General features: G+C 39.4%; 1 protein-coding gene and 1 non-coding gene across 2 annotated transcripts in view; both read right to left on the bottom strand.

The window, feature by feature from the left end:
* Nucleotides 1–25,082, bottom strand: part of LOC110309002 (pre-mRNA-splicing factor 38A-like) — a 116,128-nt gene that overhangs the window by 46,515 nt on the left and 44,531 nt on the right. The gene's annotated exons all lie outside the window — the stretch shown is intronic.
* Nucleotides 19,070–19,203, bottom strand: LOC115029307 (small nucleolar RNA SNORA17). Its single transcript, XR_003834881.1, has one exon. It is a non-coding gene; the product is annotated as a small nucleolar RNA SNORA17 (small nucleolar RNA).

The raw sequence follows: 25,082 nt of genomic DNA, 5'->3' as shown, positions 1-25,082 counted from the left end.
TTTAATAAAACAATTCTTCTAATTCATATTCATGGAAAATCATTCCATTTCTTGGTGGTTTTCTTTTTTACTTTTTGTCTTCAGCATTTTAAAGTTTTCATTGTAAATTTCATTTTTTTTTCCTTCTTGGTTACATTTATCCTAGAGTTTCCTTAAAAAGCTATTTGAATAGGATTTTTCTTGATTTCTTTCCTGGCATTTTTAGTGGATGGTTTAAATCAACAAGTTTCTTTAAAACATTCATCTCAGTTTCCAAAGAAACATCTATTTATTTATTTTAAAACCATCTTTCACATGACTCTTTAGCATTTAACAAAGTCAAATAATATAAAAAAGTGAGATGAGAGACACAATTACATGAGAGATGAGAGATGAATATAATACACAGCTAACTCTTGAAGGGATGTGACACCTTACAAGAAAAGAAGACAGGTGGGCATAAGAGAGTAGCCAAACATACACAAATGCTCTGTATATTGTCCACATATATGGGTGTATTTTACAAAGGAATGCCAAGTGTAGTGAATCTAATAAGTTAGAAAATTAGAGTTTTGTTCAAGTATCTTTTATAGTTAAAACTGTATGAAAATAATTATAAATAACAACTGTAATATTCAGCAACTGTAGTAATCAAAAATATAATTTCTCTAAAGCATAAAAGAGCTTGTGTAACTTTTGAGACAGAAATGATTCTAAACAAATCACTACTTTATGCCGCATGACAGAGTAGAAATGTGCATAATCTCTTAGAGAAGAAGATAATGTTTTATGTGTCACAGGAGGAAAATGTAAAACAAATATTTTACAATTTTTCTCTAGCCCATTTATTGTTTTGATTTGGCTCAAATAACCTTCTCTTGTTATTGTAATCGACTTCCTAATGCATCTTCTCAATTGTGTGGGCAGGTACACAGAACTTTATATGCATGAATAATATAAGTTGATATAGCAATATATTTTCTTTGTTTTCACATTTACCCATACAGCACAAATCCTAATAAAACTAGACTGGAATATATTACAAATTCATTTGGTTAGGATTCGGTTACTGAGTGAGCGAATAAATATATATGATTTAAATTAAGAGTGTGCCGTCCATTACTGACATGTCACCTCTTCTACTTTATTTTGACTTTTGCACTTATCATGTTTTATTAACATTTTGAAGTTGTAAACATGAGGAGAGTGAAAGTCATATCGTGAAGTTGAAGCTGGGGGAATTGGAAAGTCCTGGCAGCAACTATAGAGAAACTTGTTCTCAGACACATTGCCTGAGAGTATTGCCACATCAGTAACATTCCCAGCATCCCACTGTCGAGAGTATGCATTGATGGTTCAGTCCAGTGAACCATAGGGGTGGTCAGTGGGTTCCTCTTTTGGATCCACAGTTAGCACTGCTTTAAAATGTCCAGTTCTCAGCTTTATGACACATTTATAAAATTTACTTCTCCAGAGGTAGGGCAAAACAATCTGTACTTTAAATTAGCTTTTTTTGAGACATGCTCACTTCCTGTAGCCTAAACTGACCTGGAACTCAATATGTAGCCCAGGGTGGCATCAAACACATGATGATATCCCTCCCCGAGTCTCTCAAATGCTGCAATTACAGAACGGAGCCACCACACATGCCTTAAACTAACCCCTTCTATATCTATTCTCCAACTTGGTATCCACTTAGTTCCAGTTTCATAGGAAGAGAGCCTTTGACTGGGTAGCTTTAATCATAACACGGGATTTATTGAGGAATTTTTTTTTCAAGAAAACTTAGGAAGTTGATGGTAAAATGAGCCAAGGAAGAGGAAGAAGCTGATTGTTGCTCTTATGAACTGAAAATCTTGCCTTGCTATCATTTATGGAAGCAGCCTCTGGAGCTATCCCAGGCTGAGGCAATGCCTACAGTATTTACCACCTCTCTTTTATCCAGGCCTATGGAGGTAGAGATGGGTCAAAACTGCTGTAAAGCTTCCCTGGTAAGTCCATTCTTGTTAGCAGAGGATAATTTTCCATAGAAGTTGGAGATAGTGGTTAGATGAGGTACTATAGAATGATATATTCTGAATAGAGTGATGAGAACTGTATATTCCTGCCATGCCTTCTTGCTTGGATGAGTATCAGAACTCCCTAAATATAAGCAAGGCATTCTGCAAGCCATGAGGCAGAGGCAGTGCTGTTGTGTGAGAGTCTGTGGAGGATAAGGCACTGGTTAGCTTTGGCAACCTGACGCAGAATAGAGTCACCTGGTAACCTAGATTTAGAGACTGCTTCCATCAATCGGTCTGTGGGCATGACCGTAATGCCATCTTCTGAATTGCTAAGTGATGAAGAAAGTCCCATTCCACTGTGGGCAGCGTCATTCCCTAGGCTGGTGGGACAGAGCTGTGTAAGAAAGATAGCTGATCAAACCATGTAGAGCAGGCCAGTGTACAGACATCTTTCATGGCCTCTGCTCCAGTTTCTGCTTTTTTGTCTGACTTGAGCTCTTCCCTTACACAGTCCTTGACTATGGACTGTAAGCCAAAGTAAACCCTTTCCTTCTTACCTTAGTTTTTGTTCAGTGCTCTCTTCTCTCTCTCTCTCTCTCAGTCTCTCTCTCTCTCTATCTCTCTCTCTCTCTCTCTCTCAGTCTCTCAGTCTCTCTCTCTCTCTCTCTCTCTCTCAGTCTCTCAGTCTCTCTCTCTCTCTCTCTCTCTCTCTCTCTCAGTCTCTCAGTCTCTCTCTCTCTCTCTCTCCATCCCTCCCTTTCTCCCTCCCTCTCTTCCCCTCTCTTTCCCTCTTCCTCCTCTCTCTTCTCATGCAAAAGAATATAATAAATTGGTATCAGAGACTGAGAGGATGCTGTGACAGACATCCATGCTGCTTTGGAGAAGATTGTGGAAGCATTTAATCCCAGGTAGGGCTCAGAAATGTCCTTTATTAAGTGCCAATTGGTAAGATAAGAATTGAGAGACATGCAGGTGCTGGAGGCTCAGGTGGCTTGTGAAATCTTTAAGGGAGGTTTGAGAACCCTTCTTAGATTCTCTCAGGGATTTTATATAATGAATACAAATTGAGACTGTGTGGAATAAAATGCTTACTTTACTAGCATGGTTAAGTGAGGCTGAAATATCAGCTGTGATTAACATGGAATAGCATTATTAAAATGACATGTATGAAGGAATACTTTCTTTCCCAGGGCCAGCACAGGCTTCGTCCCAGTGTGGGGTTAGGACTGCATACCAAGCTGACCAGAGAACTTGGCAAATATTGTGTGAGAGTCTCCCACATGAAGGGGTCATGGAGAGTAGCTAAGCTGTAGCACTGCTTGGCAGAATTGAAGCTTGCATGAAGAGAGGCCATTGGTGAAGGTGCAGCATCAGTTGCAGTGGAGACTCCATAATATTCTAGATTCCAGGTCAGTAGGAGGGCTGCTAAAGACAGCAGTAGCTGTGAAGGGAAGCTGGCCTGAGCATATGAGGCAGATTGGGTGTGTTGTGGATGGCAGAGCCAGGTAAGTGATGCTCTGAAGATCATGAGTGAGATCCGTGAGATCCAGACATCAGAAACTGAGTTAGTCACATGGCTGCATTTTGGTTTTGCTTTAATCTGATTTCTCACTATGGCCTGGATCTTGACTTTTATAATAAAAAAGAAGATAATTGATTTTGTATTCATCAGGAACTCACAGTTAAGAGACTCTAAGTATTTTAAAGAGACACTGGCATTTTAAAAGTGTTTATATTTTTATTAAAAGACCATCGGATTTTTAATGATATACTTTTTTGAAATATTTTTTATGAACCATTTTATTTACATTTCAAATTTTGTCCCCCTTCCCAGTCTCCCCTCTGCAAACCCCTCTCCCCCTTCTCTTTGCCTCTAAGAGGTTGCTACCCCATCCACCTATTCATTGCTGCCTCATCCCTCTAACATCTCCCTTCTCTGGGGCATCAAGCCTCCACAGGACAAGCACCTCCCCTCCCATTGATGTCAGACAAGGTCATCCTCTGCTACATATGTAGCAGTAGCTATGGATAAGCCCATGTGTACTCTTTGATTGGGTGGTTTAGTCTCTGGGAGCTCTGGGTCGTCCATTTGTTAATATTGTTGTTCTTCCTATGAAATTGCAATGTCCTTCAGCTTCTTCAGTCCCTCCATAACTCTTCCATTGAGGTCCCCAGGCTCTGTCCAGTGGTGTTAGACAGGTGCTGGTAGACCATCTCAGGAAACAGCCATATCTTCTCTGCAAGCACTTCTTGGCATCATCAGGTTTTGGTGCCTGAGGATGGGCTGGATCCCAAGGTGGGGTGGTCTATGGATAGCCTTTCCTCCATTTTCCCCCTGTGTTTCCTTTAGATAGGAACAATGAGTATGAAATGTCCTTTCCCATCTCTTTTGATAACTTCTGGTTGAAAGACTTATTTTATTGGCTATTAGAATGGCTACTCCAGCTTGTTTTTTGGGACCATTTGCTTGGAATTTTTTTTTTCAGCCTTTTAGTTTGAGGTAGTGTCCATCTCTGTCACTGAAATGTGTTTCCTGTATGCAGCAAAATGCTGGGTCCTGTTTATATATCCAATCTGTTAGCCCATATCTTTTTATTTGTGAATTGAGTACATTGATGTTGAGAGATATTGAAGACTATGAAGAATTGAAGAATATGAAGACTAATGATTGTTGGTTCCTGTTATTTTTGTTGTTAGAGGTGGTATTATGTTTGTGTGGTTTTCTTCTTTGGGTTTTGTTGTGAGATGATTAATTTCTTGGTTTTCCTTGCATGTAGTTTCTATACTATGTTGGAGTTTTCCTTCTATTAATCCCTGTAAAGATGGACTAGTGGAAAGATATTGTTTAAATTTGGTTTTGTCAAAGAATATCTTGCTTTCTCCATCTATAGTGATTGAGAGTTTTGCTGGGTATATATCCTGGGCTGGCATTTGTGTTTGATTAGCGTCTGTATAACATCTGTCCAGGATCTTCTGTCTTTCATAGTCTCTGGTGAGTAATCTGGTGTAATTCTGATAGGTCTGCCTTTATATGTTACTTGACCTTTTCCCCTTACTTCTTTTAATATTCTATCTTTATTTAGTGCATTTAATGTTCTGATTATTATGTGTCAGGAGGAATTTCTTTCTTGGTCTAATCTGTTTTGTGTTCTGTAGGCTTTTTTTTAAGTTTATGGGCATTGTTTTCTTTAGGTTAGGGAAGTTTTCTTCTGTGATTTTGTTGAAGATGTTTTTTGGCCCTTTAAGTTGGGAATATTCTCTCTCTCCTAATCTTATTATTCTTAGGTTTGGTCTTTTTATTGTGTCCTGCATTTCATGGATGTTTTGGGTAAGGAGATTTTTGCACTTTGTATTTTTTTGACTGTAGTTAAGAATCTTACAGGGGCACTCAACTGTGAGCCTGGTTGTGACAGACCTCCTGGGAGTTAAGCTGTCTCTGGGTGTGGGAGGGGCTGTGGAGTGTAGGCTCTGCCACAGGAAGGGTTGTAGGCCAGAAGGAAGATGTGTCTTCACCAGGGTGGCTGTAGGTCCTGCTTCCCCTGAGTCCTGGGGGAAGGGGGGTTCCAGTTAGGTCAGGGATTAGGGTGTAGGTGTGAGTGAGGGTGTCTCACCTGTGAGCCTGGTTAGACAGACTTCCTGGGAGTCTAGTTTTTTTTTTTTTTTTTAATGTATGAATACAGTGTAGTTCTCTTCAGGTATACCAGAAGAGGTCATCGGATCCCATCACAGATTGTTGTGAGCCACCATATGGTTTCTGGGAATTGAATCAGGACCTCTGGAGGAGTAGTTAGTGCTCTTAACCACTGAGCCATCTCTCCAGCCCATTATACTGTGTTTTATCTTGTGATGTTAACATAGGATCTTAGGGGATAAACAAGAAAGGAAAAGTTATTGCTTAATAATGATATGTTTGCTTATCAAGCTAACAAGGGATCAGTTACTTTGATTAGATTTTGCCAACTTGAAATAAAGTAGACTCACTTGGGAAGAGGGAACCTTGATTCAGGAATTGTCTCCATAGGCTTGTCTGTGAGGCATTTCTTTGATTAATGGCTGATAAAGTACTGGGGAGCCAGCCCACTGTAGGCAGTGCCATCTCTGAGTTGATAGACCTGGGATTCATAAGGTAGATATCTGAAGATGCCTTTAAGTGGTATCTTTCAATGGTCTCTGCTTGTGTGGTCCTGCAATCAGTTTCCTGCCTTGAACTTCTACTCTGCCTTCTTAGATAATGGAATATATAATCTGTCTTCCTAAATAAACCCTTTTTTCCTCAAGTTGGTTTGGGCCCATGTTTAATCTCAGCAACAGAAAGCATATTAGAACAATCTGATTCATACACTTTACATTGTTTAGCATGGGTAGGGTAATATTAGTACATCTAAAAATGAATAGTTTCATGTTGAAGTGAAAAATCTTTATGATAGTTGGATGTGAATGCTTGTAATCCTACCATGGGAGGCTGGGGCAGGAGGTTTGCTAAGTCTAGGTTGTGTTGACTACACTTTGCACCTGGTATCTGTCTAGGAAATTGTCCATTTTATTCAGATTGTCCAGTTTAATTGAGTACAGGCTTTTGTAGTAGGATCTAATGATTTTTATTTTTTTGGATTTCCTCTGTTTCTGTTGTTATGTCTCTGTTTTCATTTCTGATTTTGTTCATTAAGATACTGTTTCTGTGCCCTCTGGATAGTCTGGCTTGGGGTTTATCTATCTTGTTGATTTTCTCAAAGAATCAGCTCCTGGTTTGGTTGGTTCTTTGTATGGTTCTTTTTGTTTCCACGTGGTTGATTTCAGCCCTGAGTTTGATTGTTTCCTGCCTTCTACTCCTCTTGGGTGTATTTGCTTCTTTTTGTTCTACAGCTTTTAGGTGTGCTGTCAAACTGCTAGTGTATGCTCTCTCCAGTTTCATTTTGGAGGCACTCAGTGCTATTAGTTTTCCTCTTAGCACTGCTTTCTTTGTGTCCCATAAGTTTGGTCATGTTATGGCTTCATTTTCATTAAACTCTAAAAAGTCTTTAATTTCTTTCTTTATTTCATCCTTGACCAAGTTATCATTGAGTAGAGTATTATTCACCTTCCATGTGTTGTGGGCTTTCTATTGTTTATATTGTTATTGAAGACCAACCTTAGTCCATGGTGATCTGATAGGATGTATAGGATTATTTCAATCTTCTTGTATCTGTTGAGGCCTGTTTTGTGACCAATTATATGGTCAGTTTTGGAGGAGGTACCATGAGGTGCTGAGAAGAAGGTATATCCTTTTGTTTAGGATAAAATGTTCTGTAGATATCTGTTAAATCCATTTGTTTCATAACTTCTGTTAGTTTCACTATGTCTCTGTTTAGTTTCTGTTTCAATAATCTGTTCATTGCTGAGAGTGGGATGTTGAAGTCTCCCACTATTATTGTGTGTGGTACAATGTGTGCTATGAGCTTTAGTAAAGTTTCTTTTATGAATGTGGATGCCCTTGCAGTAGGAACATAGATGTTCAGAATTGAGAGTTATTCTTTGTAGATTTTTCCTTTGATGAGTATGAAGTGTACTTCCTTATCTTTTTTGATAAATTTAGGTTGAAAGTCAATTTTATTCCATCTAAGAGTGACTACTCCAGATTATTTCTTGGAACCATTTGCTTGGAGAATTGTTTTCCAGCCTTTTACTCTGAGATAGTGTCTGTCTTTGTTACTGAGGTGGGTTTCCTATATGTAGCAAAATGTTGGGTCCTGTTTACATATCCAGTCTGTTAGTCTATGTCTTTTTATTGGGGAATTGAGTCCATTGATATTAAGAGATATTAAGGAAAAATTATTGTTGCTTCCTTTTATTTTTGTTGTTAGAGGTAGAATTATGTTTTTGTGTCTATCTTCTTTTTGGTTTGTTAAAAGAAGATTATTTTCTTGCTTTTTCTAGGATGTGGTTTCCCTCCTTGGGTTGGAGTTTTCCATTTATTACCTTTTAAAGGGCTGGATTTGTGGAGAGATATTGTGTAAATTTGTTTTTGTCCTGGAATATCTTGGTTTCTCCATCTAAGGTAATTGAGAGTTTTGTTAGGTATAGTAGCCTGGACTTAGCATTTGTGTTCTCTTAGGGTCTGTATGATATCTGCCCAGAACATCTGGCTTTCATAGTCTCTGGTGAGAAGTCTGGTGTAATTCTGATATGTTTGCCTTTATATGTTACTTGACTTTTTTCCCTTACTGCTTTTAATATTCTTTCTTTGTTTTGTGCATTTGGTGTTTTGGTTATTATGTGATGGGAGGAAAGTCTTTTCTGGTCCAATCTAGTTGGTATTCTGTAGGTTACCTGTATGTTCACGGGTATCTCTTTCTTTAGGTAAGGAAAGTTTTCTTTTATAATTTTATTGAAGATATTTACTGGCCCTTTAAGTTGAAAATCTTCACTGTCATCTATACCTATTATCCTTGGGTTTGGTCTTTTCATTGTGTCCTGGATTTCCTGGATGTTTTGGGTTAAGATCTTTTTGCACTTTGCATTTTCTTTGATTGTTGTGTCAATGTTTTCTATGGTATCTTTTGTGCCTGAGATTCTCTTTTCTTTTTCTTGTATTCTGTTGATGATGTTCCTGATTTCTTTCCTAAGTTTTCTATATCCAGAGTTCTCTCCCTTTGTGACTTCTTTATTGTTTCTACTTCCATTTTTAGATCCTGGATGGTTTTGTTCAATTCTTCACCTGTTTGGTTGTGTTTTCCTATAATTCTTTAAGGGATTTTTGTGTTTCCTCTTTAAGGGCTTCTACCTGTTTATTTGCTTTTTTCCTGTATCTTTAAAGAGAGTTATTTATGTCCTTAAAATCCTCTATCATCATCATGAGATGTGATTTTAAATCCACATCTTGCTTTTCCGGTGCGTTGGGGTATCCAGCACTTGCTGTGGTGGGAAAACTGTGTTATGATGATGCCAAGTAGTCTTGGTTTCTGTTGGTAAGATTCTTGTGTTTGCCTTTTGCCATCTTGTTTTATCTTTGGTGTTAGATGTTCTTGCTGTCTCTGGCTAGAGCTTGTTTCTCCTGTGAGTCTGTAAGCCTGTGTCAATACTCCTGGGAGACCAGCTCTCTCCTGGCAGAACTTGTATACAGAGAGCTCTGGAACCCAAACTCTGGCTGCAGATGGTGACCAGAAGGATCCTGTCCCAGCTTCTCCACTGTTCCTGTGCCTCAAGTGCTCCTCCCCAACCCCGCTCCAGGCAGTTATTGGAGAGAAAGTGGCTATCTCACCTCTGAGCCTGGGAGTGTAAGCACTCCTGGGAGACCAGTTCTCTCCTGTTGGGACCAGTGCACAGTGGGCTGTGGAACAGCCTCAGCTCCCCAGTACAGATCACTATACAAGTTCTTTATCTGTGTATATTAGTCTTTCTCTCCTTCTACTTTTATTGATATAAAGATATGACATATAAGGGATGCAGCTGATGTTAACTGTAAGGCCTATCAGGCTTCTAACCATGCACATTCATTATTTAAATGTGCCCTAACAGCCTGTCAGTAAAAAAGGTCATCAAATCACTTGTGTAACCTGATCTTTGTTCTGTGAGGATCTTTGTTCCCTTTATTGGTACAGTCATCTGATTAAGATCCTAGTCCTACATATCATAGAATTGTCACTGAATGTACAATTGTCACAACTGTAGCCCAGCCATTGCTAACATTTTGTGGTGAATATAAACTTCTGCCCTTGCATATCAATGAGAGATCACTATAATGGCTTTCCCAGCTTGCCCATGGCTATATAGAAAACATTAATATTTGTTCTAACAAAGACTTCAAATTCAATCATAGACTCTATTGGGCTTGGATAAAAGAAAAAGTTTGGTTAATTTAGCTGAAAACAAAACATAATGTGCTATAAACTCTTCATCCTTAAGTTTCACAGAGTTAGAGCCTGCAGCAGGAGACCTGGGTTTGTGCCAGGGTGTGTGGCTTCTTACTCAGGTGACCTCTGCTGTGTCACTTAGAATGCTGACTCTCAGTTCTCTGACCTGCACCTCTGAGCTGAGAATTTCTTTACCTTGGGTGCCCAGGAAGAAGAATGGTGAAAAAGTTTCTGTAAACTGTAATCTGTGCCAGTCATAGGAAGAATATTAATAATTATATAATGTCATAATTTATATCTTATAAGATATTCTGATCAAATTTGGGAGAGCAACTGACCAGATTTATTTCTTCCAAAGGTGTCCTGGGTACGTACAGCAGTAAATAAGTAATGAGGATAATAAATAAGTCCAGGAATTAAGTATTTATGTATAATACTTTACAACTTCGTTTGGTGGGGCATCTTTCATGCCAACTATATCCCCAAACAGATTACATTCAATAAAGACTTACAGTGATAAGCAATAAATACCAGCAGGGAGACAGCCATGGAGATAAACAGGCAAGGGAAAGTACTACTCAGCTAAATTCTGTGAAGAAATGAAGAATTTAGGGGTGAAGAGACCTCAGAGAGATATCACAATAGGCAGATAGTATTGAAGATCAAGGTCTCACACTCAATTTTCTCAGTAAAAGGCCTCAGGCACACAATACCAAGGTCTTGAACCTTTGCTGGGGTCATCTCACAGGAACCATGCCTTGCCTGTGAGGAAAAACAAAAGGATAGTAAATCTGAGTGAGGAAGTTCGACTTCCCAGCAGTTATGGGGCAGGGAAAGCCTGTTGGATATAGTTTCCTTTTGATCTGGATGGGCCACTACTACCTGTGACCCTCTCAGAAAGCAAGTGACAGTGGATATCTGATCCATAGTCTGGAGTAAGAAGTTTCAAGTTAATTCAGAACAACTTTTCTTTTTCATTGTTTGGTACTTAGATTAAATTCAGGGCCTGCTTCTACCAGTGGACTTATTCCTCTAATTGAGTAGAGTAAACTGATATCTAAACTTTCCACATATTTGTCTTTAGCTCTGCCAGATTAGACACACACAGGAATGATTTCTTATGCTCGTTTGACCTTTGGAATCCTCTGGACAACATAAACTCTTTGAGCTTGTCGTTGTATGTTCTGTGCTTGTGTGCTTAAAGCACTAGGTGGGTGCACATAGGAAAGAGAAGAAAATTCTACCAATTACAATGTAGTTTTAGAAAAGAAGTCTATGCTGCCGTGACTTTCGATCCTTCCCATGTTCCATTTTAATTTTCTCTGATGGACCCCATACTGTGTGAGGGAATGACAAAGGAGAACATTCATAAATTTTTTTCAGGTGTAAATTTTAAATTAAGTTTGCTTTAATAAAACTATAAAATGATAAAGAACTTATTATTATCTTTGTGTTTTAATTGAAATACCCTCCCTCTGAATAAGGGAGAAACAACTCACTCTCATGACTGGATTCATTCATGTTTTTTTGTTTGTAGTTTCCAACACTTCAGCTACATATGATGAACTTCAGTCTAAACATATTAAGTAAATAATCTTCCAAACTGACAGTTCTTAAGTTTTCAGTTGTCCATCATCTGACTAGCATAATGGAAATTCACCCTTTGCTTTGTCTTTCTTTGCTAATTATCAAAGAAAGTCCAGAGTATCCACACTGGATATACTGCCTGCCTGTTAGCCAGTTGGTAACTAACTCAGTTATTAGATGTTTGTTATTTGTGTCTAAGTAGTCCTTTTTAATGTAGCTCTTTCTTTGTCATCTAATGCCATGTCATAATGTGACATGGCCATGACAGTCACCTGACCATGCTTCATCATTCTTCTTCACAAGAAGAGGGTGAGTGCACCACAGTGAGCTAAGGGTAGAAAAGAGAAATGGCATGGCATGTACACAGCTTTCATTATGTATCTGATTGTAATTTTTCTCTTTTATTCTTGTTCTTGGTAGTTTCTCCATGTGTCTAACTTGGGAATTAGACGTTATGACGGGTATACAGAGGGAAAAAATCTCATTACATATAGGATCTGGTACTACTTTCAGGTTCAAGCATCTTTGTGAGATTTTGGGCTACGTCTTCTATGGTTAACAAGAAGTACTGTGTTTGAATTTCTCAATGTCCTAAAAGAATAGATTGATTAGTGAATTTTCCTTTTCTTCATTTAATTGACTGGATGCTTGGGTTATTTTGCATACATATATTCAACTGTTTATTTTTACCTTAATTTTACATAGCAATGTTACATGCAATTATATCAAGGCATAACAAATTATAGTTCAGGCCATCATGGACTTAAGTGTTCTGATATGTGCACCTTGACTAATGTTTGAGTTTTAGAGTTTAAGGTAGTTTTTTTGGTTTTTTTTTTGTTTGTTTTTTGTTTGTATAAAAAAGGAAGTGAATGGTATATATAAATAAAATTAAGGCAATCAAGTAGTTTATTTGTTTGTTAGTTTTTTGGTGATAAGTAAGCTGCTCCCATTTGTATCTTTCAGCCCTTGTGTTCATCAACTTATGCGATGTAAAACCCTAGCTGATGTGCATAAGACAGAGCCATTGCCTTTAAGAAAGCATCTGTATTCCTTCTTCTTGAGTTTCATGTGTTTTGCAAATTGTATCTTGGGTATTCTAAGTTTCTGGGCTAATATCCACTTATCAGTGAGTGCATATCATGTGTGTTCTTTTGTGACTGGGTACCTCACGCAGGATGACATCCACTCCAGATGCATCCATTTGCCTAAGAATTTCATAAATTCATTGTTTTTAATTGCTGAGTAGTGCTCCACTGTGTAAATGTACCACATTTTCTGTATCCATGCCTCTGTTGAGGGATATCTGGGTTCTTTTCAGCTTCTGGCTATTATAAATAAGGCTGCTATGAACATAGTGGAGCATGTGTCCTTATTACCAGTTGGAACATCTTCTGGGTATATGCTCAGGAGAGGTATTGCTGGATCTTCCGGTAGTACTATGTCAACAACAATATGGACTAACCAGTACCCTCCAGATCTGTGTCTCTAGTTGCATATGTAGCAGAGCATGGCCTAGTCAGCCATCAATGGAAGGCCCTTGGTCTTGTGAAGATAATGTGCCTCAGTACAGGGGAATGCCAGGGCCAGGAAGCGGGAGTGGGTGGGCTGGGGAGTAGGGTGAGAGGAGGGTATAGGGGATTTTCAAGATAGCATTTAAAGTGTAAATGAAGATAATATCTAATAAAAAAAAGGAAAAGAAGAAGAAGAAGAAGAAGAAGAAGAAGAAGAAGAAGAAGAAGAAGAAGAAGAAGAAGAAGAAGAAGAAGAAGAAAGCATCTGTAACCCTAGCTGATGTCCGTATATGTCCAGAATTATTTATTTTGGTTTGTGTGTGTGTGTGTGTTTTGTGGGCCAGTGGACAATTGACAGAGCTGGTTCTCTTCTTCTAGCATGTGGGTCCTGGGATTACAATCAGGTCATCAGTTTTGGTAGCAGACACTTTACTTGCTTAGCCATCTTACCAATCCCATTTTACTTTTTTATAAAATAGTTCACATTAGAGGAATAATTGTACCCTGAAAACTTCTTAGAGCAATTAATTGAACACCCTTTTATACTTAATTGGAAAATATATTCTATGCATTTTCATCAATCGTAGCTTCCTTAGACCATTGAGTGTTTTTGACTCCTACTGACTAAACTTGGGAAAAGGTAAGGAGAGAGAAATAAGCAGACTTAAAGGAAGTTTACATGGTTTGAAACAATTAACTCAAATTATCTCAAGAATGCACCCTCAAGCAAGAGTTATTTTGCTTTCTTTTCCCAGAAAGCCTTTCACTGGGTTGGTTTGGTTTGAAGGCAAACTATTTGTGTCTAGTGAAACCTAACCTTACAAACTCATTGAAGCCTTACTCCATCATTTTATATTAGGCTGTGGACAGAGCAATAGCATCCTGCATCCGGATGACTTTGACTTAGTATGCACATATGAAAGTTAAAGGAAGACCACAGATGTGTTAAGATGTTACACAATGGGGAATTATTATAGAAAAGCCTATTAAAGATTACAAAAGGCTTATGTATGGATGATGATATGATGAAAGACAGAATATTAAAAAAACAAAGAAATTACTATACAGGAGTTAAGAGCATAAAGAGATTTCACAGCTGCTCCTCCTCCTCCTCCTAACAACAACAACAACAACAACAATAATAATAGTTAGTCAAATTGTCTCAATGAAGGCAGGCACCCTGTCTAGTTTCCTTAAGTACAACACTGGTATCTGCAATATGGTAGACATATACTAGCTTTCCCTATTCAAAGCAAAACAAATAAATAAATAGCAGAAGTTAATAACATGTTAAGAGGGAGTATCTTGACCTCTTCCTCCTCTTTCCTCTTCCTCCTCTTCCTTTCCCTTCCTTCCAATCTTTTTTTTTTTTTTCTTACTTCAGTTCCATGACAGAGCTATTTTACAAAAACTTCATTTACTTTCCAGTTGTCTTCTATCATGGCCTGAACTGTCTTCTATGTCAATAGACATTTCTATTGGTTGTATTCTTGATGAGCTCACAGATTCAGGAGGCATGCTTTAAGGGGCAGAATGATGTGTAGTCATTTCACTAAAAAAGTTTTCCAGGAAAAGGGAGAAATAGTCTGGAAACTGCACTTGGATATAACTTTTACATTAACTATGCATGGATATAACTATGCGTTTTACACCACTTGACTGTAAAACTCATTTGAGTAACAAAGAAAAAGCATAAATCTGGTGTTGCTGTTACAACTTTGGGGGTCAGTATTACTAATCTGAGCATAAATATTTATTTATTCCAGGAGTTCAAGAAAGGGTTTTTGGCTCTATGGAATGGATGGGAAAGCCTGGGCAGTACAGGGAATCACGGGTGGGATGGACTTGGGAGAAAGACAGTTCAGGTTCCTGATAGGGACGTTGCAAAAGTAGTGGGAGTTTGAATTGAGGTTGGGAAAACAGGAAGGTGCACCACAGTCATAAGACTAATGGGGATCAATATGTGGGTTTACATGTGATTGATAGAGAAGAGTCAAGTTGATTTCTGGAGACCTGTGGTCCTAGATATTAGATGGGACCTAAATCTAGAGTTGTCATGGAGTCAGTGACAGTGGGAAAGAATCGTCAGGAAAGGTGGAGAACACAGATAAGGGGGTGGATTCCAGGACTTAGATTGGTTAAGAAGACTTGTCTAATTTTTCTGACACAAGTCAGGCTTAAAGATGATTTTCGGTTTGCAGCTGGTAGATCTGATGTCTCAAGTCTGCAGACTAAAGCTGGATCCTCCTGAGGAAGCCTGTGCTTGGCTGAACACATATAGAGGAGCAAGAGGTCTTGAGATACACTTCTGTGGATTCTGTGACCAGGACAAACTATTCAGCTCAGAGGAGACATTGAGAGTTGGCACTTGGGAAGGTTTTGCTACTGAAAAAGGCTAAACAAACAAACAAACAAACACCCCCCCCCCAACCCCAAACATTTGTGATGATGAAATTATAGAACAATCTATTCAGGGTCAATTCTTGATATATTATAGGAATATTATCTTTCTTTCATAGAAATGCAGGGAATTTCCAAAGTAGAGTCATTCAGTTGATTCTACCTGTATCAGTTATTCTTCCTGTTGTTGAGATAAAGTACCCTAGACAAAGCAACACGAGAAAGGAAGTGTTCCTTTTGGCTCACAGTTCAACGGTATCATCTCTCATGGACAGTAGGTCATGGCTAACGGGTGTTCAGGCCACTTGTCACATGGCATCTACAGTCAGAAGCTGAGCACAATGAATGCTAGTACTCCGCTCACATCCACTTTTAATTCAGTCTGGGATTCTAACCCCTTGGATGGTGCCCTCTACAGTTAAGGTGGTCTTCTCACTTTAGTCTCCTGTTGTAACAATCCCCCACAGATGTGTTAGGCATCTTGTCTGTGGGTAGATTTCTGTCCAATAATGCAGAGTGCCAATGCTTCTTTAAACATGCTCACAGTGTCTATGCCATAATAATTTTAAACAGCAGTGTCATTTTCAACTTCTACTTTATTTACTTTTTGCTGTAATAGAGATCAAATCCAGAGCCTCAAGCATGCTCTTTATTCTGATTTATGGCTCTTAGTTTGTCTATCTATCTATCTATCTATCTATCTATCTATCTATCTATCTATCTATCTATCTATCATCTATCTATCTATCTATCTATCTATCTATCTATCTATCTATCTATCTATCTATCTATCTACCTCTATGATCTTATGTCAACACAGCACAAATAACTGTTCTTAAAGTATTTGAGTGGTGCTATTGCTTAGAATTAAATTATTTCAGACTTTCCATTACTAGTTATTCCTTCTAAAGTTTAATATCTCATAAATGTATAAGCCACATAGAATTGTCAGCAGGAATATGAATTTTTTCTGTTCACTACTAAGTATTTATGATCAAACAAATCAATTTTTTCTTTAGAAGAATAAAGGTATAAAGCAATAAGCTTCAGGCACTTCTGAAAATGCAAAAGAAAAAAAACAATCTAAGCACAAAATCTGACAAAAATATACATGACTGTTAAAACTATCTTGTAGGTAAAGTGACAAATCACAATGCCTCAAGTATCAGAGGATTATTTTCCCTTCTAATTCTCAACCACCCTCAACTTATAAACATGGAGAACCATAACCTTAAAGCATATATATTGGTTTGGATGTCTTTTTTTTTTCTTTTTAAGAATTCTTTGTGTTTTTGTGAAAATCTAAGCTGTTCCATTGATTCCATATATTTGTTGACTTGGGCTTTGATTAAAATATTTTAGTTTTACTTCCCTTAGTATGGAGCCAATTGAATGAAAGTTTTCAAACTCTTTTTCTACTAAAAATATGTCATAATATAAATATATACCCTTTACTCTTACCTACACTTTCAGTTCAGGAGTCTTAAGTGCATTCACCACACTGCTTCCTACTTTCTGAAATGTTTCCATCTTGTAAAACTAAACTTCTGTGCCCATTATCCAGTGTTCCATTTTTCCATCAACAGCATTTAGCAATAGCCATTCTATATTCTACTTCTACAAGTCTAACTACCAATACAAATAATAACTAAAGAAACCATGGAGTAGTTGTATTCTGTGACTTTCAATTGGTCTGGTTCCTAAAGATTTGTGCATGTTACCAGAATTTTCATTTTTAAAAAAAATTTATTGGTTCTTTGTAGATTTCACACCATGCTTCCTAATCCTGCTCATCCACCTTCTTCCCTTGAAACCTCCCCTGCTCAACAGAGAACAAACAATTGTTGTGGACACTGTAGCATGTTTCATTGGGTCCTACAGTCTACCCTTTTGTCCACACATCTTTGCTTGCTAATGTTTATTGCAATGACTTGGTCTGATTCGAGGTCTCTGGCTTCTTCTACTCTATCAATACTGGAACCTCACTGGGACTCCTCTCAGATACCCTGTTGTTGCCTTGTGTCATGGCGATCCTGGAGTTTTGGATCAGTAGGATCAGCCCCTTCATGTTCTCCAGCAGTTCATTGATGAGGTAGATACTGCTGTGTGTGTGTGGTGTGTGTTGTGGGGGTGGGGGTGGGGGTAGGGGTGGGGTTGGGGGTGGGTGTGGGGGTGGGAGGTGGGATTCAAAGCCCTGAATCAGGTCTGAGAGGTATCTGAACCAGACAGCCTGCTGGTTCTCTTGCCTTCATGCCATTGGGGCTGACTCACCAGAAACTCCTACTACCAGGGCCAGTTCTACCCTGCTGCCCAGGTGAGGTACAGGTTCTAATCTTCCCAAGTATTCTCGGCTATGGCCAGTTCTCCTATTCTCATGACTCCAGGTCCAGCTCTCTTATCTACCATAGGTGGTGAGGGTCAAGGGAGAAGAGGAGGGTATCTTTCCCTCCTTTGTGCCATAGCTCAGCAGATAAGAGGCAGGCACGTTCTCCTACACTTACCCCTTGGGGACAGCTCACTCTCAACCGCCACATCCAGTTCCAGTTCTACTGTGTTGCCCACATGAGATGCAGGGCCTGCTCTCCTGCTCTTATGACCCAGTTAGGGTCCACTTTCCCACCTGCCACCTGTGGGGAGGGCAAGATGGAGGGGGAAGGGATCTCTCCCTCACCAATGCCACTTCACAAGTAGACAGGAGGAATGGCCAGCTCTCCCACACTTGAGCACCTTGGGGGCTTGATCACCTGCAACTCCTATACCCAGGGACAGCTCCACTGTGTTGCCCAGGTGAGGTACAAGACCTGCTCTCCCGAATGCTGCAGCAGATGAGGAGCAGGGCCAGATTTCCTGATCTGTTGACCTAGGGGACAGCTCTCTTGCCTGCCATAGGTGGCAAGCCAGGAGGGGAGGCCATTTCTCCCTTGCCCATGCCACTGCAAGCAGACAAGTTACAGGGTCAACTCTCCCATGCTCATGCCCTTGGGGCTGTCTCACTTGCAATTCTCACAATGTGTGGAACCACTCATTCCTAGTACAACATCTGGCTAGGGGCAGAATCAACTCTCTGGCTTTCATGCCCCCAGAGCCAACTCTCCCACAATGCTCAGGTGAGGGGTGAGTCCAGTTCTGCACAGATCTCAGATAGCAGCATGTCCCTTGGCAACAGCCCAGACTAGGAATGTCTGCCTGGTCTTTGGTAGTAACAGATCCTTGATGCTGGACCACCAACCCAGACATGTACCCCTATGTCAGTACAGGCTAAAACCCTACCATGATCCCAGGTGCCATCACTGGCCACTCACACCAGGCTATTCATCATTACCCTAGAGTATTCAGTTTTGCCTCTCTTCATTTTTCCCTACATTGCTATCTTTTTCTTTTTCATTGCTACATTACTTACGTGTACCTTTTAGAGGTGCCTGAGGCCTCTGAGCATCTGGGATTATTTCAGGAGTGGTCTCAGGAGTGCTGTGTCCCATCTGGTACATTAAGGAGCATGGTAGGGGTATCTTGGGCATGGGTCTCCATGGTGCCTGACTGGTGGTCATCTCAGGCTAGCTCTTTGTCCAGGCCTCATGGTGCTGATCATCTTGGGCTTGCTCCTTCTCTGGACTACTGGAGTGGTCCCATTTGAGAGTTGTCTATCTAGGGCTCACTTCCGCCAAGGGCCCGCACTAGGTTCTTCTAGTGCATGGCTTGCTCCTGTCCTGCAAGCCACTGGGACTTGTAGGATGTCTCAGATTGGCTTTTTACAAGGAATGCTAGGCTACTAATCATTCAAATGTTCATAGGTCAGAACACTGAGAATAGACAGAGCCTCCCTCCTCTCTGCCACCTCTTGAAGCATATGTGACAGAGCCGCCACACTGGCAATGGTTCTCTATCAGCAGGCAGAATTTCCTACCTCTTCAGGAGTGAATACCATTCAGGTTTGGGGTACTTACTAAGTGCTTTTGTTGTTGTTTATCACTAGTCAAAACATCCAGTTTCTCAAGTAGAGGATCATGCTGTATCTTTAAGTCGTTTCATGCTTATTAAATGGAGATTTCTCTTTGGCGTTCAAACATCCCAGCTGAAGGCAATAGGTCTCGACAAAGACTGTTCCACTTGAGAGTGGGCCGATGTGTTTGCAGCCTGACTTTTTTAGGCAGTAGAAGACGGGACTTTTAAGGTCTCTAGAAAGACCGTTCTCTCTGTTCCTTTATGGCACCGAATCAGGGTTGCACATGGCGGGCCAGTGTCCTGCCACAGTCCTATCTTCTCAACCCTCCTTTGTCCTTCTTGTGCTTAGATCTCTTTGTGTAAAGCACAATACACAAGAACTTAGAACCCGGTTGAGCTAGAATCTTTCCTGACATCTGCTCTGGCACCTTCAGCATGTTGGCATTTGGAGTAGGTAGATTCTGATGGGTACAAGGCTGAAAAAGCTCACTTCAGTTGTGCAGTGAGTGTGAGTGTAATCCTGGCTTCAGGGCTATACAGTACATCTGGAGTCTACTCAAGTGTTTTCAATTAGCTGCTGTGCCAGTTTTAGGTAATACTCTTTGTATTTTGGTTCCCCATGCATTGCCCTTGTGTGGAGTATGGGAAACTGACGGGGGTAAAAGGCTCTTTGAGGAAATCTTCTTAGGAGATTGGAACCACTTCAAGTCTGAGCCTCACCATGGGATAAAAATCAATGTAAGATAGAAATGTAATGAAAATGACACCTTATTCCCACTAGTGATATTGAATTGGTGACAACTAAGTATTCAAGTTTCATAATCTGGATTGATTTCTGGAGAAATTTAAAAGCCATCAATTGCTACAATGCGATGAATATGTAAAAGTACCAGAGGAGGTAATTCTAATCTAAATGAAAGCCACTGCTGTCAATGCTAATTCGCTTTCTGTTCTGTTCATGATTCAAGAAAGCAACTGAAGATAGACTCTGGCTGTTGTCAGTTACCTTTCTCAGGGGGTAATGGTAGCTTCGGCACTGTCTTTGTAAAGGCAGCTTCTGCATGAATGGCAATACATTTCTCAGTCACACAGACCAGTGCTTGTCAGACAATGTGTGCGACATGAGAATTTGTTTTCATTTTATTATTTTTTTTATCACTGTGTATTAGCTGCATAAAACAACAGCTTCGGCTATGACATTTTCATAATGTAGACAACAGACATTGATTATGCTCATTGTCCCTTGCTACTCTCATTGACACCCTTTCTCATCTCAAATAGCCCCCTGTCTGCTTTAGTACCTGTTAAAAATAATTGGACTTGAAATTTTGTTTTTGGAGACAAGGTTGCTCTATGTAGTCCTGACCTGGAACTCACTATGTAGACCAGGAAGGCCATGAACTCAAAAAATTCTACCTGCCTCTGGTTACCTAGTGCTGGGATTAAAGATGTATATCACCATGCCCAGATTAGACATCTAACTCTTTATTTTATGTTTGCCTGAATGTATGTCTGTGCACTATACACACACAGTGCCCACAGAAGCCAGAAGAGGGCAGCAGATCCCCTGGAACTGGAGTTATAGATGGTATGTGAGCTGGCCTATGTGCGCTGGGAATTGATCATGGGTTCTCTGAAGAGCAGCAACTATTCTGAGCCATCTGTCCAGATCCTTAGTGTTATAAGGCAAAGAAGTAAAACCTGCATCTGACAAAGTGTATGAACGTACTGTAATGGTGCTTATACGTTAACAGCAGAATTACTTTTGGTATTACTGGGTTAAAGTCCTTCTGTAGTATTGTGTAAATATCACCCATGAATTGTTTCTTAGACTCACAGAAGTATAGAATAATAATAAATAAATAGAAGAAAAGAGATGATTAATGAGACTTTATTCATGGATTAGTAAAGGATTGAAGCAAATTAACTAAAAACAAAGAGATTTAACTTACAGACAGCAGTTGAAAGTCATGCTATCTATTAAATTCACAGTGTAAGTGAGGATTAGTTCGTGCTGTACAGTGTCTCTGTGGAGGGTGGTACTGCCTCTCTGGGTGCTGGTAAAACAGATGAACCAAAAGGGATTCATATGTGGAGGAGAGGCTAGTCATTTGCAGCATAAAGCTTCCACATTGCTGATCTTGTGAGCACAGTATAAGAAGGGATGGGGTCTCATCTACAGTGTCGTGTGCATTTTCAATTTTAATTTTAGTAATTCTTAATATTTTAGTTTGAAATATTTTTATGGATTACATGTCTATCTTTGAGGCAGGGAATTCCCATATTGCTTAGGCTAGTGTTGAACTATCTATGTAGCTCAGACTAGTCTCAGACTCACAATCCTCCTGCCTCAGCCTCACTATGGCTTTAAAATCTCTTTCTAAACAATGTCAAAATTTCAAGAAACGGATTGCTTTCTACAAACAAAAAGTGGTGGTTTTATGAAAATGCAATTTTTTAACAGTGTATTTAGGCAACAAACTGAAAAGACATGTCGATAGAAAAGATATGTATTGAGAGTATCCTGTTTGTCCTGGACAAGTTTGGCTTGGTAAGGGAACATAAACACTTCCCTTCCTTTTGTGTGTTTTTTGGGGGGCTAAGATGGAGCATGTTCTTGTCCTATCCAAGTTTGAAGCTGTTTTTCAATATCTTAGGGTTAAAGAATTTATGCTTTGAATTTTTTTCATTTCTCGTTTGCCTGTGAAGAAAAAGAAAGTTAGTAACTGTACTGTTGGTGTCTACACACTTGTGATGGTTGTCCTGGGGGTCAGCAAACATCAGTCTTGACTTGCCTAACTCCTGATGCAGGCTCTCTGCTGTTGCCTAGAATTCAGGGTACCTAGCTCCTTATTTGCTTTCATGGTATGGGGTAACAAGTCTTACTTCTGATTGTTAGACCGCTGTTCTTTCTTCAGTGTGTCTCTTCTAGTTTTTCTGATGATCAGAATCAGGCTGTAGTATTGATGGATGTCAATGACTTTGGACAAAGGCATTGGCCTTATCTCAGAAGAGAATTAACTATAAGAAAGTAAAGCCCGTTATCAGTCACCTTACATTGTCCTTATAATTTTTGTGGTTGGGAAATTTGAAGACATGCTTTCTCTTAAGAGTCTAAGGATTTAGCTCAGGATAGAACTGTGTGTTTGTAGTAGATCTGCAAAACTGTATTGTAGAGATAAATGATTGAGTGCATTATAGGCTGCATCCGACCTGGATAGACAGGCAGCTTTTGTAGATCTCCATTCATGGTCTCCTTTCCATTCTTCATGGGTATGCATGCTGCTTATACCTAAACAGGACTGTGAGCCAGATAAAACATGGTACAGCCTGAGAAATTACATATGATGAATGTGCTTTTGCTTTTAAAAGTCTGAGCAATTTATAAAATCACATTTATGCTTATAAATGTGTCTTTTGTCCCATAGAGCACGTTTTTACTGTTTGAATGAAGATCACAGTGTAATGTGCTTGCCCAATTCCAGCTCTGTTAAAGCATCCAACGACGGCCCTGCCACTTTGTTGTTTGTAGCAAGAGGCATAACTAGGTGATAGCAAAATGAAATATTGATGGAAACACACAGAAAATGTGGCACAACCATGAGTTTGAAATGTACATAAAGCTCCTTGAAGTGAAATGGTGACTTGAGTGACTTTATAAAGATGTGAGCACATCTCTTTAGTGACAAAACTGTGTTGACAGTGGAATTCCTCACTCACTCAAGAGTATGTCTTATAGAATTTATTAATTTTTCAATTTTAGGAATAATTTAATAATAACAATGTAGGAAATATGTGCAACAAGCACTGTTATTTTGGTAAATCTCCTTAATATTGGCATAGTCTAATAAAGATGCATGTGACTACTACACCATTTCCACATGCTAAATATTTTTAGATTGATTTCAACGAGAGAGATTAGAGAGCACCCCTTTAGAAGCCTCGGGAGAACTGCTTAGCATTCTTTTGATAAAGACCCATATGCACACAATGAACACTCTCATGTATAATACAATTTGAACAGTCAATCAGGTAACCTTTTAACCTTACTGAAAGGTTAGGCCTGGATTTCAAACTTAAGCAGGGAGGTGAAGTGAACATATTTATTTGCGTGTATATTGTAATGTGACTAAATGCTTTCCACATGTTCAAAGCAAAAATAGGAGAAAAATACAACAGAAGTAAGTGAATAAGTATCAGTGCCTTTAAACGTTTTTATACAAGAGGTCAGAGATCTGTCCATTTAGAAAGGGTCGAGTTCAGAGAAGCTGCTCTTTGCTGATACATAATATTCCTCTGATGGACTTGGACAGAGGGGTACAGGATAGACAGCTAGATGGAGCTGCCTTTCCATTAGTCGCAAGCTTTTCTGTTGCCGAGAAGAGCAAACTCTAGATGGCTTAGATTTATTCTGAGAAGAAAAGTAAAGAGAATATTCTCTTGTGGACCAGTAATGACAGTAAATGACGAGCCCCATTACAAACAAAAACAGAATAAATTGTCACTTAATTGAACACAGCGATGCGAAGGTTGCCAAGGGGCTTCCTTCCCATATGAAGTGTTTTGTGAGACCCAGCCAAGATCACAGCTGAACCCTAAATCTGTATCGACCCTAAATCTTCAGTGTGTAATTGCCTCACTACTAGCTAACTAGATTAAGTTGGTGAAATATTTTAAATGTAACATCTAGGGATATATACAGCACACTCAATTTCTTTTATTAAATGAATTTATTCCTGGTTGCTTTGTATTTCATGATAGCTGCTATAAATTTCTTTTCATACATATTAATAGAGCTTGTTTTCTGAAGTAACTTAGACCCCCAAATACACAGTTAGCTTTAAAAAGGAAAGGCCTAATCCCCCCCCCCCTTTTTTTTCTAAAAATGAAGGTGGGTAAAAGAGAACAAAATAGAACATTTCCTTTATTTTTTAAACCCACCTCCAGATTCATTATATAGAGTTTAAATTCTTTAAATTTTGTTGTTGTTTTAGTTTCTAAGACTTTTTCATGGGCCCAGTAACTTAGCACAAATTGCAGCATTCCATGTTTGTTTGTTTGTTTATCTGAGACTGCCATACATCATGTTTTTCTTAGAGAGGAGCCTCAACCCCCATAGAAAGCTCTCAAAGTCATTCTTTCTTTGAGAGGGAAAAGCAGTGTGCTCTCCTGAATGCATCTTCTAGTTTTAGCACAGATAGTTGTGGGTGACTGAGGAAAGAAATGTAGCACCAAGGACAGCGCCCTTTACTTGGGTGACCTGTTTAATCACAGAGAAGTTTCCCAGCCTTTGGATCACATTTTAGATGTCCTCTTGTTGTTAAGGCATAATTTGTGAACTTCTGAGGGTCACTGAGATCTTTTCAAGGGCTTACCATGGTCAACATTATTGAGAAAACAATGCTAAAGCACATGTAGTCTTTTGTATCCTGCTGGCTTTTGCACTGACAGGAAAGAAAAAAAAAAGCCACTGTGGGTCAAAGACTGCATTCCCATGCTCCTTACAGGATGGAGTAAGCATTGCTTTGGAAGTGCCACCTTATACAGAAGCTCAAGTTCTTTAGGGCCAAGACACATATCCCCTTGACCTGTACATCTCTTTATATGGCTTGGCACACTGGGAAAGCTTGGAGTGCTCCCAAAATGCATATCCATGAGGCTTTGAATCAGTCAGTTCCAGGCTGGACTGTGTGGAGGAGAAAGCTGTCTTTAGCCCTTGAAATGAATACACTGAAAAACAAACGGACAAAAGCAAAGCGAGATGCTCCTCTTTTACACTTGTATGGGGAAAAACAAACAAAAAGGCAAGAAACAAGAAGACCAGGTAG

This window comes from Mus caroli, unplaced genomic scaffold (assembly GCF_978045245.1).
Source record: "Mus caroli unplaced genomic scaffold, Mus_caroli_1 scaffold_12, whole genome shotgun sequence".
Taxonomy (NCBI): domain Eukaryota; kingdom Metazoa; phylum Chordata; class Mammalia; order Rodentia; family Muridae; genus Mus; species Mus caroli.
This window is presented reverse-complemented; position numbering and strand designations above follow the sequence as displayed.